Raw genomic sequence first — 17,218 nt, 5'->3', positions numbered from 1 at the left:
TTTTGTTTTGATAGGGACTCTGAAGAGTTATCTTTTATTGCAATACACGATAACCTCATTAATAAAACAAAGGCAAGTGGAAGGGGGTAATTTCAAAATGAAAAACCCAATTGCACGGTTAATTTGGATGTCCTGACTGTTCTGCCTCCTTCAGAAAAATCTCCTTTGAGAGGTTTAAAAAAAAAACTTTTGGGCAAAATGAGCTGACATCATATGCTGCTTGGGTTTCAATGGCACCACGCATTGGTTAGCATATGATTCCACTGTGATTTATCACTTGATCTTTAGCTGTTGTACTTGGGTATGGAAAAAAGTGTGAAATTACACAGTGGACAGATTTAATTACAGATTCTCTTTCCTGCTCTCCTAGCAAGCCACATTGCCATGACCAGGAGCAACAAAGCATTGCTTAATAGTACTGGATGAACAGGGATTTCTCATTACAGACTCTGAAATGGGAACGCATGTGCTTTCCGGGGTGCAACATGCCAGCAGCTGGCAATACATATTGCACTAACAACTTTCTAACCTGATTCCATGGCCAGCAAGGAGGGAAGACTGCTAACTTTCCAAAGTCATATGTTCATCCATAGCCACCCTTCTGCAGTCGGGTAACTTTTCCCAGCTAGGCTGCTTTACTTTGTGCTCATTACAATTCTGAGTTGGTTTGATATCCACATGCTAACAAACCAATCTTTTCACAATTCCTGTCTCAAATACAATTGAAACTGAACCGAAGGAGTGTGCTTTATCTGGTTAATTTAGCTAGAGAGATATTACATTTCATAATAAGTAATCCCTAAGGACATGTGATTTAGTCTAATTTTCACCTGGTGTTTATCACTGTGTATACTTCAAATTTTGTTAGTATCTATAAATTTAACAGCAGGTACTTGGACCTTACAAAGATTTCTGGAGCCAGATCCAGAGAGAGATGCAGAGTAATGGAATGGCAGAAATCCAGGTTCTAAAATAAATGTAATCTGTCCACTGTTAATGAGAAACAAAACACCAGCTTCAAACTCTTCCAAAGGATGAAACCATCACTTGAATGTTTGATTTCATGAGGAATTTAAGTCCCCATGATTGCATTTGGAATAAGTTACAGGATTTTTGAATGACGTATTGAAATGAAGGCACTTACACTCTGCTCACATAGTTTTATTTGTATTACACTAGCAACCAGGAAGCCCAGTGAGATCAGAGCCCTGCCACATTGGTGCTGCACAGACAGTCCTTCCCTGACACAGTTGCTTTCAGAAAAATAATGTGGGAGGGGGGAAAAGTGATGAAACACTTGTATTTGATGATGAAACACATTGATTAAAAGTTACTGGCAAGCCAGGATATAAAATAAGGACTCCTGGATCACTGTGTAGTAGATGCTGCTACTTCCTTCAGTATGGTACAATATTTGTACTGAAAAGCCTATATTCTATAATTGGGTCCCTTGTAAATGGCCCCTTCTCCTCTGTCCCAGTGGGGATACTAAGAGAAGCAAAAAAAGCAAGGATTAAGTTGTTTCTGTTTTAAGAAGTGGCACTGGAAGATCCCACTTGTTTCCTTTTGAGACTGAAATTATTAATGCAGCCTAGGTTTGGTTTGGATGAAATCTGAAAGGACAGCATTCCAGGAGCAAATAAACCTCACAGGGGAAAGACACCCTGACAGGTCATTTTGTCTGTGAAAGGTATCAGCCTTACTGCGATGCTGAGTAACAAGGAGAGAAACATGCAAAAGAGCCTTAAAAGGAAAACTTAATGTGTTTAAGAAATATCAGTTTCTCTGGATTGGAAAGAATTGTTTGTGGAATTGATGTTAATTCCAGTGAGAAGAAAAATTTTTAAGGGATCCAGGCTTAACATTCAGCCTACAGAAGTCTATATCTGCAATCTATAGAAGGTCTTAGCGCACAAAGGAAAACCCAACAAAGCAGGAAGAAGATAAAGCAGCATCTGGTATGGATGTTATTACCAAAATAGCTGTTAATAGGAAAATTGCATTATTATTATTATTATAAATTAACATAATCAGGGAGTAATAAGGAAGGGGGAGTCTTCTGAAAAATATGATACTGAGCATCGCAGAAATAAGTGTACTTTGTAAAGAGAAATAAGATTACCCTTACACTTCCATATGTCAGGTCCAAATTTGCTGAATTAAAGAATAAATAGTTTTAAGCAATTTATGATGCTTGCATCCTTGACCAGATTTATCCTGGCTTGGTTCAGGTACTGAACAGAATTGCCTAACTTAGGAGCTCATCCCTTAGTCAGTGGAAGATGCTATGCATCTCTAGAGGTCTCTTCAGCCATGAAGATCTCAGCTATCCTAGGGAATTTCCTATTTTTTGATAGACAATCTCCTGACTGAATTTAGAAAGACACTAAAGCATCCACAATCCTAACTCATCTTAGTCTCTGAAGTTAGGAAAGGTGGATTCTCTTACTTCACTTACTAATGAATGTCAGAAATGGCCCCTCCAGACAGTAAATTTGTCCAAACTTTTTTAATGTCTCTCACACCCAAACCCACTGAGGCTCTCAGACCCTTAGATGACAAGTCCGGTCTTAGACATGTAATTTTCAGAGGCTTATGTAATTTATTCTTTTATTTGGGTTATATGAAAAATGTAGTTTTAGAGAGAAAAGTCTGGCATAGAGCATTTTTAAGATAACTGTAAAATGGTTGCCATGTTGGACAACAGCTGGAAAACAAGACTCTGCTGAAAATAGCTATTGTTATTACTTAGACTAAGTCAGTGGAATACAGAAAGGAGATGTTGCAGGGTAAATCCAGGGCAACATCTAACTTTAGGTGCTTTGTCTCAGCCTGTACATTATGAAACAAGGCTTCATAGGTGGTCATTAGAATCAGTCATGTAGTTGAATCTGATGGATACTGAAGGATAGTAACACTTATAGAAATCCAGAATGAAAAAGCCAAGGGTATGATATTCCTGATATAGTGGAAACTGCACTGGTTGACCCTAGAACTCATAGTTCATTTCAAGTGAGTATCTGCACTACTTAATATCATAGTCAATTGCAACTTTAATTGAATACAAAACATACATTCTTGGCTCATAAACCCCAAAAGAGTTAATTTGTAGTAAGAGTAAATGAAGCCCAAATGACTGCCTTGGATGTAGATGTCTCCACTGTAGGAATATGTACTTACTTAAATGAATCCCATTCAAATAGTCACAGCTGCAGACCCGAACCCTATTTTTCCAAGCTCTGTGTAAACATGTAACAAAATCCCCATCCAAAAACACATGCAAACAAAGATTGGACTAGATAAGAGAAGTAGATAAGAGAAGGAGCTCAGGAGAAGGAAATGACAAGACCACTGTTGTAAACGATAAGGCTTGGTGTACCTGAGGACTAATTCTTGTCCTGTTTGGAGGTATTTTGTAGGTCGCACAGCAAAGAAAAAAAATAAGGAATAATTTGACACTCAGTAAAGAAACAGCTGTGCAGATGCTTCAAACATTCTTCCCAAATGTGCTAAGCATTATGGGAGAAAGTTTGGAGTTTCTAACCTGAGAACTTGTAAGTAATGGAAAGTTTTATTTATGGTCCAATGAAAGGTCCATATCTTACTAGGAGAGATTACGGAGAGTATAGAAATGGGCACTGGCAATCTCTGAAAGTAAACCTGCAGTTGTATTGATGCCAGTGTAAGCGCAATGTATCTTGGCCTCTAATCAATGCATTCTATTGAAGAAAAATCCGTGATAAGTAGGAAGGAAGAGGGAATTTCTGGCTTGACTTTTGTTATATATTTTTTGCTTGCTTTTATGTGACTGTGTTTTAATAGCTTAAAGATGTCCCTGTGGAGATGGGCAACACTATAATTTGGGCAACACTGTTTTTTCTGCAATGAAGATTAATTCATTGTGCAAGGCACTGTGCAAACAGACCAAAAAGATGATCTCTGACAAAGAAGTAACTGATCATATAAATGCCTCATTATGCATTGATTGAATGCTATTTGCATACATTATAATAAAGCTGTGACCATTAACACCAGGTGAAGTTTAGTGTGCATATTTTAACTGAGCTTTTGGATTACTTTTTCCTATCCTTTATGATTTTAATGCAAACCAGCTTGTTCAATTTAAATTAAACAAATTTTAACAGATGGCTAAGCAGACCCCACATTTCTTTATGATTTCATGAAGAATATAGATGCAGAAATGTCCACAGGCATGTCTGTGTTAAATTGAGGTAAACTCATTAAAACTCATTCTATTAAACTAGTCAGATGTTCACAATAAGCCAATGTGAGAAAAACAATTTTAAGTGGTGAAGTGATACTACTATGTGGATCTTGAAATGATGTGCTGTGTCCTTCAGGAGGTGGTCAAAGCAATGGAAGAGCAAAGAAAATTGAGGGATCCTATATTTAGATTTCTCACTTGAATTAAAAGATATCCAGATCTGTATTAACTTAGGTTAGGGAATCTAAAGCACTCATATTTACAATTCATGTTCCCTTTAATAACAATACTAATAGTCACAGTGGAGTTTTCAAAAGCAGTGGCGTTAACTGTGCTCACACAGAAATTATCTTCAGAAAGGAGCTAACCATGGGCTAATAGACAGTGGAAGTCAAATCATTTTCTGTCAAGAAAATTAAGATATGTATACACATACACAAATATAACCTGCCTGTTGTCTACAGTGATATCACAGTAGAATATGCAAGAATTGATTTAAGGTTGTTTCAAATGGATTGGAGTCTAGTATTTTAAAAATAGCAGGTCTCACTCCGCTGCTCAAACACTTCTGCTTTTCCTGACACTGAAATACAATTTATCTTTCAGAAAGTACAAAAAGAGTTTAACGAAATTCACTAATTAGTGGCCAGAAACATCAGCTGGTTAGGTAAATAGAAAATTACTCAAGGGTGTCCACAAAATCAAATTAACATGAAAAAAAAAAAAATTAAGAAGTTGCTACATTTGCCCAGAGCCTTCGCCATTAGGCTGCTTGGTCATTAAATCTGAAGTCAGCTTCCAAATGCCAAAGCAGTGCTTAAATGTAAGGAAGGAAAGAGGTTAAAAAAAAGGCAGGAAAGAAGCTTAGGTAATTATAATAAATGGAGATATAACCTCAGCTCTAAACCTTGGCCTGAAGTTCAAGATTTGATGCATCTGTGTCATCTGCCCAACCTATTTTTCCTCTCTCCTCCTTCATCCGCCGTATTCCACATGATGTCTTCATGGACCAGTATTTTAAACCTCCCAGTTATCTCGGTAGATTGATGAAAAAGCAGAAAACTTCTTAAATACAAATAGCCAGCTGTCATTTTCCTCCCACTTCCAAGTTCACCAGTGTAGAATATAGAGGCTGGTTTGCAAACTCTATTGTTGGGGCTCAGTAACCACAGTGATGACTGAAAATTGAAGACGTATAACAAGAATTCCCATTTCTTATGTTAAGTTACCTTTAGAAAAAAGAAATCCTAAGTGAATTGCTTGTACAAAATGTGAAACTAACCAAAAGATTTTTTTTTTTTTTTCAGAATGTGAAAGGAATAAATCATAGAATCATAGAATAATAGAATCGTTTAGGTTGGAAAAGACCTTTAAGATCATCGAGTCCAACCCTTAACCTAACACTGCCAAGTCCACCACTAAACAATGTCCCTAAGCACCACATGTACACGTCTTTTATATTCAAGGTAATATGCAAGGATCACCTCCTTCAAGCTCAGGAGCGATGCATCCCAACAAAGAGGAAGTCAGGCAAAAACACCAGGAGGCCTGCCTGGATGAACAAGGAGCTCCTGGACAAACTCAAACACAGAAAGGAAGCCTACAGAGGGTGGAAGCAAGGACAGGCAGCCTGGGAGGAATACAGAGAAATTGTCCGAGCAGCCAGGGATCAGGTTAGGAAAGCCAAAGCCCTGATAGAATTAAATCTGGCCAAGGACGTCAAGGGCAACAAGAAAAGATTCTATAGGTACGTCAGGGCTAAAAGGCAGATGACGGAAAATGTGGGCCCTCTCCGGAATGAAATGGGAGACCTGGTTACCCAGGACACAGAGAAGGTGGAGGTACTCAGTGATGTTTTTGCCTTGGTCTTCACCGGCAAGTGCTCAAGCCTCACCGCCCAAGCCACAGAAGGGAAAGGCGGGGACTGGGAGAATGAAGAGCCGCCCACTGTGGGAGAACATCAGGTTCGAGACCATGTAAGGATGAGATCCATCCATGGGTCCTGAAGGAACTGGCGGATGAAGTTGCTAAGCCACTGTCCATCGTATTTGAGAAGTTGTGGCAGTCCGGTGAAGTTCCCACTGACTGGAAAAGGGGGAACATAACCCCCATTTTTAAAAAGGGAAGAAAGGAAGACCCGGGGAACTACAGGCCAGTCAGTCTCACCCCTGTGCCTGGCAAGATCATGGAAGAGATCCTCCTTGAAGCTATGCTAAGGCACATGGAGGACAGGGAGGTGATTCGAGGCAGCCAGCATGGCTTCACCAAGGGCAAGTCCTGCCTGACTAACCTAGTGGCCTTCTATGAAGGAGTGACTACATCAGTGGACATGGGAAGGGCTACAGATGTCGTCTATCTGGACCTCTGTAAGGCCTTTGACACAGTACTCCCCAACATTCTTCTCTCTAAATTGGAGAGGTATGGATTTGATGGGTGGACCGTCCGGTGGGTGAGGAATTGGTTAGATGGTCACATCCAGAGGGTAGTGGTCAACGGCTCAATGTCCAGGTGGAGATCAGTAATGAGTGGTGTCCCACAGGAGTCCGTATAAGGACGGGTACTGTTTAATACCTTCATCAATGACATAGTGGGATTGAGCGCACCCTCAGCAAGTTTGCAGATGACACCGAGCTGAGTGGTGCGGTTGAAACTGTTGGAGCAGGTCCAGAAGAGGACCACAAAAATGATGAGGGGGATGGGAGTGTTGATCTGCTCGAGGGTAGGAAGGCTCTGCAGAGGGATCTGGACAGGCTGGATCAATGGGCCGAGGCCAACTGTATGAGGTTCAACAAGGCCAAGTGCCGGGTCCTGCACTTCGGCCACAACAACCCCATGCAGCGCTACAGACTTGGGGAAGAGTGGCTGGAAAGCTGCCTGTCGGAAAAGGACCTGGGGGTGCTGGTTGAGAGCCGGCTGAACATGAGCCGGTAGTGTGCCCAGGTGGCCAAGAAGGCCAATGGCATCCTGGCCTGTATCAGAAATAGTGTGGCCAGCAGGAGTAGGGAAGTGATTGTGCCCCTGTACTCGGCACTGGTGAGGCTGCACCTCGAATACTGTGTTCAGTTTTGGGCCCCTCACTACAAGAAGGACGTTGAGGTGCTGGAGCGTGTCCAGAGAAGGGCAACGAGGCTGGTGAGGGGTCTGGAGAAGAAGTCTGATGAGGAGTGGCTGAGGGAACTGGGGTTGTTTAGCCTGGAGAAAAGGAGGCTGAGGGGAGACCTCATCGCTCTCTACAACTCCCTGAAAGGAGGTTGTAGCGAGGTGGGTGTTGGTTTCTTCTCCCAAGTAACAAGTGATAGGACAAGAGGAAATGGCCTCAAGTTGCGCCAGGGGAGGTTTAGATTGGACGTGAGGAAAAATTTCTTTACTGAAAGAGTGGTTAACCATTGGACCAGGCTGCCCAGGGAAGTGGTTGAGTCCCATCCCTGGAAGTATTTAAAAGACGTGTAGATGCGGCACTTAGGGACATGGTTTAGTGGGCCTGGTGGTGTTGGGTTGACGGTTGGACTCGATGATTTTAGAGGTCTTTTCCAACCTTAATGATTCTATGATTCTATGATTCTATGGAACACCTCTTGTATGAAGAAAGGCTGAGAGAGTTGAGGTTGTTCAGCCTAGAGAAGAGAAGGCTTCAGGGAGACCTTATTGCAGCCTATCAGTACTCAAAGGGGGCTTATAAAAATGATGGCGGCAAACTTTTTAGCAGGGCCTGTTGCGACAGGACAAGGGGGAATGGCTTTAAACTAAAGGGGCGTAGATTTAGACTAGATATAAGGAAGAAATTTTTTACGCTGAGGGTGGTGAAACGCTGGCACAGGTTTCCCAGAGAGGCGGTGGATGCCCCATCCCTGGAAACATTCAAGGTCAGGTTGGACGGGGCACTGAGCAACCTGATCTAGTTGAAGATGTCCCTGCCCACGGCAGGGGGGTTGGACTAGATGACCTTTAAAGGTCCCTTCCAGCCCAAACTATTCTATGATTCTATGATTTTAAATACCTCCAGGGATGGTGACTCAACCACTTCCCTGGGCAGCCTGGTCCAATGTTTCACCACTCTTTCAGTAAAGACATTTTTCCTAATATGCAATCTAAACCTCCCCTGGCACAACTTGAGGCCATTTCCTCTTGTCCTATCACTAGTTACTGGGGAGAAGAGACCGACACCCACCTCGCTACAACCTCCTTTCAGGGAGTTGGAGAGAGCGATGAGGTCTCCCCTCAGCCTCCTTTTCTCCAGGCTAAACCACCCCAGTTCCCTCAGCCGCTCCTCATAAGACTTGTGCTCCAGACCCCTCACCAGCCTCGTTGCCCTTCTCTGGACACGCTCCAGCACCTCAACGTCCTTCTTGTAGTGAGGGGCCCAAAACTGAACACAGGATTCGAGGTGCGGCCTCACCAGTGCCGAGCACAGGGGCACGATCACTTCCCTACTCCTGCTGGCCACACTAGTTCTGATCCAGGCCAGGATGCCATTGGCCTTCTTGGCCGCCTGGGCACACTGCCAGCTCATGTTCAGCCAGCTGCTGACCCATACCGCCAGGTCCTTTTCTGCTGGGCAGCTTTCCAGCCACTCTTCCCCAAGCCTGTAGCGCTGCATGGGGTTGTTGTGACCCAAGTGCAGGACCCGGCACTTGGCCTTGTTGAATCTCATACAGTTGGCCTCGGCCCATCGATCCAGCCTGTCCAGGTCCCTCTGCAGAGCCTTCCTACCCTCAAGCAGATCAACACTCCCGCCCAACTTGGTGTTGTCTGCAAACTTACTGAGGGTGCACTTGATCCCCTCGTCCAGGTCATTGATGAAGATATTAAACAGAACTGGCCCCAATACTGAGCCCTGGGGAACACCGCTTGTGACCGGCCGCCAACTGGATTGAACTCCATTCACCACCACTCTTTGGGCCCGGCCATCCAGCCAGTTTTTTAACCACCGAAGAGTCAGCCCATCCAAGCCATGAGCCGCCAGCTTCTCTAGGAGAATGCTGTGGGAAATGGTGTCAAAGGCTTTACTAAAGTCTAGGTAGACAACATCCACAGCCTTTCCCTCGTCCACTAGGCGGGTCACCTGGTCATAGAAGGAGATCAGGTTAGTCAAGCAGGACCTGCTTTTCATAAACCCATGCTGACTGGGCCTGATCACCTGGTTGTCCTATACATGCCACGTGATGGCACTCAAGATGATCTGCTCCATAACCTTCCCTGGCATCAAGGTCAGACTGACAGGCCTGTAGTTCCCCAGATCCTTCTTCCGGCCCTTCTTGTATATGTGCATCACTTTTGCTAACTTCCAGTCAAATGGGACCTTCCCGGTTAACCAGGACTGCTGATAAAGGATTGAAAGTGACTTAGTGAGCACTTCTGCCAGCTCCCTCAGTACCCTTGGGTGGATCCCATCCAGCCCCATAGACTTGTTTGTGTCTAAGTGGTGTAACAGGTCGCTAAGCACTTCCCCTTGGATTAGTGGGGCTTCATTCTGCTCCCCATCCCTGTCCTCCAGCTCAGGGGGCTGGGTACCCGGAGAACAACTGTTCTTACTATTAAAGGCTGAGGCAAAGAAGGCATTAATTACTTCAACCTTTTCCTCATCCTATGTCACTATGTTTCCCCCCACATCCAGTAAAGGATGGAGATTATGCATAGCCCTCCTTTTGTCGGTAATGTATTTATAGAAACATTTGTTATTGTCTTTTACAGCCAGATTAAGTTCTAGTTGGGCTTTGGCCCTTCTAATTTTCTCCCTGCATAACCTCACGACATCCTTGTAGTCCTCCTGAGTGGCCTGCCCCTCCTTCCAAAGTTCAGAAACTCTCCTTTTTTTCCTGAGTTCCAGCCAAAGCTCTCTCTTCAGCCAGGCCAGTCTTCTTCCCCACCAGCTCATCTTTTGGCACATAGGGATGGCCTTTAAGACTTTCTTCTTGAAGAATGTCCAGCCTTCCTGGACTCCTTTGCCCTTCAGGACTGCCTCCCAAGGGACTCTGCCAACCAGTCTCCTAAACAGGCCAAAGTCTGCCCTCCGGAAGTCCAAGGTAGCAGTTCTGCTGACCCTTCTTATTTCTCCAAGAATTCAAAACTCTATCATTTTGTGATTGTTATGCCCAAGATGGCCTCCAATTGTCACATCACCCACAAGTCCTTCCCTGTTCACAGACAACAGGTCCAGTGGGGCACCTTCCCTAGTTGGCTCATTCACCAGCTGTGTCAGGAAGTTATCTTCCACACACTCCGGGAACCTTCTAGACTGTTTCCTCTCTGCTGTATTGTATTTCCAGCAGACATCTGGTAAGTTGAAGTCCCCCACAAGAACAAGGGCTAGTGATTGTGAGACTTCTCCCAGCTGCTTATAGAATATTTCGTCTGCCTCTTTGTCCTGGTTGGGTGATCAATAACAGACCCCCACCATGATATCTGCCTTGTTGGCCTTCCCCCTGATTCTTACCCATAAACACTCAACCCTATCATCACCATCATTAAGCTCTCGACAGTCAAAACACTCCCTAACGTACGGGGCTACCCCACCGCCTCTCCTTCCTTGCCTGTCCCTTCTGCAGAGTTTATAGCCATCCATTGCAGCACTCCAGTTGTGAGAGTCATCCCACCATGTTTCCGTGATGGCAACTGTATCATAGCTTTCCCACTGCACAATGGCTTCCAGCTCCTCCTGTTTGTTGCCCATGCTGCGTGCATTGGTGTAGATGCACTTCAGTTGGGCCACTGATCCCGCCACCTCTTTGGGGGGAGAAGCCCTAATTCCTATGTGACCATTCTCAGGTGCTTTTGTGGTTTCTAACACACCCATAACCCTTGCCTCTTCGCTGCCGCATGGATTTCCGTTCCTTACCTCCACTGAGACGGCAGACCGAAGGACCTCGCTAGCACACCATCCCTCAAACATTGGCATGCTGCCCCCAGGCTTATCTCTAGCAAGCCTGGTTTTATCCCTTTCCCCCTTCAAATCTAGTTTAAAGCTCTTTCAATGAGCCCTGCTAACTCCTGTGCAAGGATCCTTTTCCCCCTTTGAGACAGGTGTACCCCATCTGTCACCAGCAGGCCTGGTGTTGTGTAGACCAACCCATGATCAAAAAACCCCCAAATCTGCCGGTGACACCAGGCTCGGAGCCAGGTATTGATCTGCTGGGTCTTCCTGTTTCTTCCCTCATTATTCCCTGCAACTGGAAGGATAAAGGAGAACACTACTTGTGCTCCTGATCCCTTAACCAGTTGTCCCAAGGCCATGAAGTCTCTCTTGATTGCCCTCGGACTTCCTGTTGCAACTTCATCGCTGCCTACCTGAAAAATCAATAATGGATAGTAATCCAAGAGCCGTACCAAGGTAGGAAGTTTTCTCTTCACATCTTTAACCCGGGCCCCAGGGAGGCAGCAAACTTCCCTAAGAAGTGGGTCTGGTCTGCATATTGGGCCTTCTGTTCCCTTCAGAAGGGAGTCTCCTATGACAATGACCCATCTTCTTTTCTTTATGGAAGCAGTTGTGATGCAAGGCATAGGCCGACTTAACCTTGGCGACACCTCCAAGCTAGATGAGCCATCATCCTTGTTATTGTTCTGTTCCACTTGCAGAGCCTCATACCTATTATGCCAGGGCACCTGGGAAGGTGGGGTAGTCACAGAGGAGACGTGCCTGCTGCGCCAGGTAGGAACTTGTCGCCATTGCCCCCTAAGTCACTGTGTTCAGCCAGGCGGAGAGAGGACAGGGAATCCTTCGTATCATGCGTCCTGTCTGCCTGCTGGGCCTGTCCCAGGGAAGGTAGGGTGCGGTTCCAGTAGTCTCTCTCTCTCTCGCTGTCCCTGATACTCCTTCACGTACTCGTCTCCTCCCGGAGCTCTGTCACTAAGCGGAGGAGTTCCTCTGCCTGGGCGCACCTCCCACAGTGTGCTCACTGCTGCCGTCCGGTACTGGCATACGAGCAGGGCACAGCCTGCAGCCTGGCACCTGGCTGGCAGCGAGTTCCCACCGCAGCTCTGTCTGGGAAGCTGCGTCAGTCGTGGTGGGTACAGAGCTTAGAGAGGCCATGGCTTTCTGGCGGGTGGATACCATTGCTCCCTGGTCGAGGTGGCAGAGCTTCAGCGCCCTTCCTGCATGCCCTGCTGCATGAACTGCCGTGCAAACTGCCATGCCATGACCTTGCTGACGCACCACGCCCTGTTTGCCCACCCTGTTCACAACGCTCCTGGTCACTAGTGCGCCCCAGGGGCTTCTTTTATAAGTGGGGGGGGCTTGGCCGCCATTGCTGCTGGCCCCTCCCAGGTCTCCTCAGCCACTGTCATCTTGCGCAGGCTCCTGGTGGCTCTCTCAGCTCCCCCCAGAGGTTCCCCTGATTGGGAACCCCCCCCTGTGCACCGCACTGGAGTGCTCCGCTGCCAATCATGCTGGCACCAGAGCTGCTCACCTTGGTGACTGAGGCTATATGTGGTTAATTATTGGTATTGTGTTTAATTCTTATTCATACGTGGCTTTCCCCCCTCCCAGTTCTGTTCAGACTGGAAGCTGTTTTGGTCAGAGAAATCCCTTTTAATTGTATATTTCCAGTCAAAGGGAAACATGACATTTACTGAAATTCTCACAAATGGACTTGGTCTCATACACATCTTAGCCCAGCTGATTGCCCATTAGGAATGAAGTATGGTCCTGCAAGCTGCTATTTCATAGGCAGTTAACTTGAAACCCAAAACTTACCTCCATCCTTGTGCTGCTGGGTTCAGGTTCCACTTTCCTCTGAAGCAGTCAGGAATAAACAACGTTTAAAATGCAATTGTATGAGAGGACCACTAGACCTGGTATGGACGCAGCAGGAGCTTCCTATGTCTCTCACTCCCTGTTTCTCATCGTTCCCATTTCTGGGATTGCTCCCATGCTGGAAAGAGAGGCAAAGCAGTTTCTTGCCCTCACAGTGAGAAGGTGGCACATACAGATGAGGCCAGGAGATAATCAACTTCACTGATGCAGGACGAAGATAGCCACCAAGATACCACTGCACAGCAACAGCCAATTAATCTAATTCAGAAAAAGCAGATCCATCGATACCTATTAAACACCCAATGGTCTGGTCACATATTCCAGCTTAGGAAGTCTCTAATCAGGCCTTCTGTTTACCTAAAGCTTTTATTACAGAGTTGCTGTCTATATTTGGATATGGGGCAGTTACATCACGGTCACTATTACCGCATGGTGATGGAAGATGGGACCCTGTCCCGTAGAAGGGGGCAGAGGCAGGTCTGTGCATAGCACACCGGTTACTAAACAGTTACCATAGTGAATAATTTTGATTTTGCACTTGTTATCAAGCTTGCCTGAAAAGGGACCATGCCTTGGCGGCTGGCGAGCTCACCTTGAGACAGCACTGCTGCACAGCTGCAGCTTGGGATGAAAGGAGTCCTCGCACTATCTCATTCCCCCCATTTCTGCAAGGCAGCCTGGGGCAGGGTACAGCATCATTTGCACTGTAATGGAATTGTCCCTTAGTTTAGGGCCTTTATATGTCTTCTGTAAGCTCTTCTAAGCAAAGCATGTCACACGCAGTAATTTTAAAGCCTCTTTCCCTTTTCCTTAGATGCTGAAAATACAACAGGAGAAACAAAGATGGAAAGAGAGCAAGAGAGACAGCTGGAAAATGCATTAGTGGGCCCTGATGACTCATCTAGCATTTCCACACTGCTGGTATTACAGCTTGCCATAATAATACCAGAATGCCATTACATGTTAGGGGAAGGACGATATCACTGGCTATCTCACTACAGCACAATCGGAGTAATGAGATCCATGTATACTTGGTGAAGGTTCCCAAAGCACTAGAAAGGTTGCAATTTCTCATTCTTTAGGGTAAAAAGAATAGTGGTCGTCCTTCAGTGAAAGAGATGCAATGCCAGAGGGGTTAAGGCGTCAGCCTCAGACAGCAAAGTCCAGGTTGCATTCTCGATTTGCACCAAAAGCTGTACCGGCAGTGATTTGAGCTGTGAACGGAAGAAATCCTGCTCCTTCAGCTTAGAGCTAGAGGTCACTGGGCATAAATTTTGGCTGCCTTAGTCCCGTGTACCACCAGCTGCAAGAGTTTTCATGACTTATTTAGGGGTAAAAGAAACTAACTGCCACTGGGATGGCTGAGGATGTGCAGTACAATGATCATCTGATGTAGTGACTATAAGAGCAAGCCACCGCACTACATGGAAGTTCATTCTAGTCCCATGTTCCTAACATCATTATCATAAATAATCTAATAACAATAACAATAATAATGTCCTCCCTACATTATTTTCTAGCTGCTTTTCAACAAGAAAATTAAGAGCACTTTTTTCACTGCTGCCTGTTTAAAAAGCTTCTCATCTGAAGACAATACAAAAAAGGCAATTTACCTGCATTTTTTTTCATGAGTTTTTGATTTTAGAAGAGTCAAAGCAGTTTTTTTGCACTTGTTGAATGGTACTGTGATGCTTTCATCTTAATCAGTTAATAAATAAATTTCTAGCTCCCCTAGCACAGTGGTGTTTCATAGGTGATGCAGTATGGACACCTTATGCTCCCATTCTGAGATGCAGACTCGGCTGTTGTCCCACGGTATGTCTGAAATCCTGCAGCACCCACAGTGTATCATGGAGGTTTGTTAGGAGAGAGTGGAAACACAGGGAAGAGTGAGGAAATCGGGAATCAGACCTCCACCAGTAAGCTCGGTCTGTGGTTAAGCTGACTGCAAACTAAATATTTTGATTTTGGTTAAAGTGACACTAATGAAAGGGGTTTTTTCTTTTTTGAGAATCATCATAGAAATTTTTTATTTGTTAGATCTTCTTTTATACTGAAACTTTGGTACCAAATCGATGAATTATTTAGTGATGGAATACGGAAACCCTTTAAGACTGACTACTTTGCCAAAGGTGGCTTTTACAATTTCTTTCTTTTTTTTTTTTTTTAACATGTTTATTCTTTAATTTTACCCCTTGCTTAGCATTGCCTTTTATTGTGTGTTCTGATCAAAGCCAGCTGCAATTATTTGGGCAGCTTTTCATACAGTTCAGTGGGCTCTGGATCTGCTGAGAGCCCCTGCTGCTCAGTGACTGCTCGGCAGCCACTGTGAAGTGCAGAGCTGGTCTCAGGCCTTTTCCCAAAGCCTGTGTTGTTTCTCAGGCAGCTCTAGTTGCCTGCTGGCAGAGGGTCTCAGGAGCACAGCTAGACAGAAAAACTCATCAGAACTCTTTTAATATTTTTTTTTAATCTATGCCTAGCTGTTTTAGTTTTTTTTTAAATAAATATCTAAAAGTCATTAATAAAGTGATTGTAAAACATCGGTTATGAAAATCAGAAACTTCCTTTTTCCACTTTTTTTGTGTGGAATTTTGTATTTTGAGTCAAAAATAGGTTTTAAATATAAACTATTTAGCTTTCATTGTGAAAAAAAACTTTGTTCCTGAAAATGCCTTTTTTTTTTTTCCCCCAATAACTGAGGTTTTGTTTCTCTTTCCTTTTTCTATTTTGGAGCAAGAGAATGGGGAATCACTGAATTTCTTGCAAATCTGCTTATTCTTATGCGCACCAACATGCACAAAGGTCATACCTCAAAAGCTAGCTAAAACCCTATTGCCGACAGTAACTGTGATTTAATTGGAAAAAGTTGTTTTTGAAATGCCGTTTTCTCATTCATTAATGGGCAAATGTAGTAGAACCACGTGCATTAAAAATTCAAAAGATGAGTGTGTGTCACAAGCCTTGCAGAACTGAGCTATTTTTTCCAGTCTGTGCTGCAGTTAGTGCTGCGTTTTCTTTCCTCATAAGGTGTATACTCAATAACCACCATCGGGACTGCGCAGCAGATGTGGCAAGGGACCTGGTTCAGGCCTTATGAGTAATATGTGTGGGGATCAAGACAGAAAAGGTGAATGAGAGAAGGATGACTGATAGAAGACCTGGGATATTTTATAATTAGAATTGCTTTATCGTACTTAATGCAACACCATCAGTTATATATGTCCTGATGATCATCCTCTTCATCCTTATTTAGGCCTTAATGAGCATTATACTCAGTTTCAATTACTGGCATATACAACTGCTTTGTAACAACTTCCCCCCAGAAATGCAGGAGCATTAAAAACAGAGAAGGAAGCATTTAAAATGGCAGGTCCTGAGCAATTATTCTGCGTTGTATTCTGTCTCTCCCAGAGTCAACATACATTTTCTTTGGCCTTAATAACTCTCCTCTGAATGATTTTCAGTCAAGAGGGAGAAGGGGAAGATGGATGATGTAGCCTGGGGATCAGTGATCGATAGTGCAGAGATGGCTCCAATGGCATGTGGGAGCCACCCAGCATGTCCTTCCTGATCCCTGTTTCATCCACACAGAGATAACCATGAGAGGGCCCTGGAGGCATCCTTGCCTGCACACCTTGCTTTTGTTCCTGTGGGATGGTGCCTCGTCCCAGTCTTCTGTCTGGATGTGGCTGAGGTGGACATCACCAGGCTAAGACCGTGCAAGCAGCCAAAGTGTGCACCCACCCTGTGGCACTCCTGCCTCGTACAGAAGAAAAATAGAGCTGGCAAAGCAAATATATCAGGATCTTTGAGTGGCAGCATCCTGCTCCCACTTATTTTTTCCTGATGTGCTGAATTCTATCTTGAGGAAGCAAACAGGTTGAAACACAAGCCTTGAATGCAAGATTGTACTTGCATTTCACATGGCATAGTGTATTGGGACCACGTGACAGTGGGCAAGAAATTTCATCCTCTGAATCTCAGCTCCACACCCAGAAAAGAAGACAGAGCTTCCTACTGCACTGTGCTGCTGCAAAAGAAAAATTAATTAAAGATTGCTTTTCATTTGGTACAACTTCATCAAAAGGTGGTGAAAAGAAACAATAATAAAAGACCTGTATCAGTTTCTGAAGACTTAGAAAAGGAAAAAAAGGAAAAGCAGCAATTGACCAGCTGAATAACTGATAATTACAATCTTGTGTGTGTTTTCCTGTCCAAATTTAAAATTATAATTGCTTTGGACA

The sequence above is a fragment of the Aptenodytes patagonicus genome, chromosome 1, assembly GCF_965638725.1.
Source record: "Aptenodytes patagonicus chromosome 1, bAptPat1.pri.cur, whole genome shotgun sequence".
Taxonomy (NCBI): domain Eukaryota; kingdom Metazoa; phylum Chordata; class Aves; order Sphenisciformes; family Spheniscidae; genus Aptenodytes; species Aptenodytes patagonicus.
The sequence above is the reverse complement of the archived record's forward strand: the minus strand, read 5'-3'. Positions refer to the sequence as shown.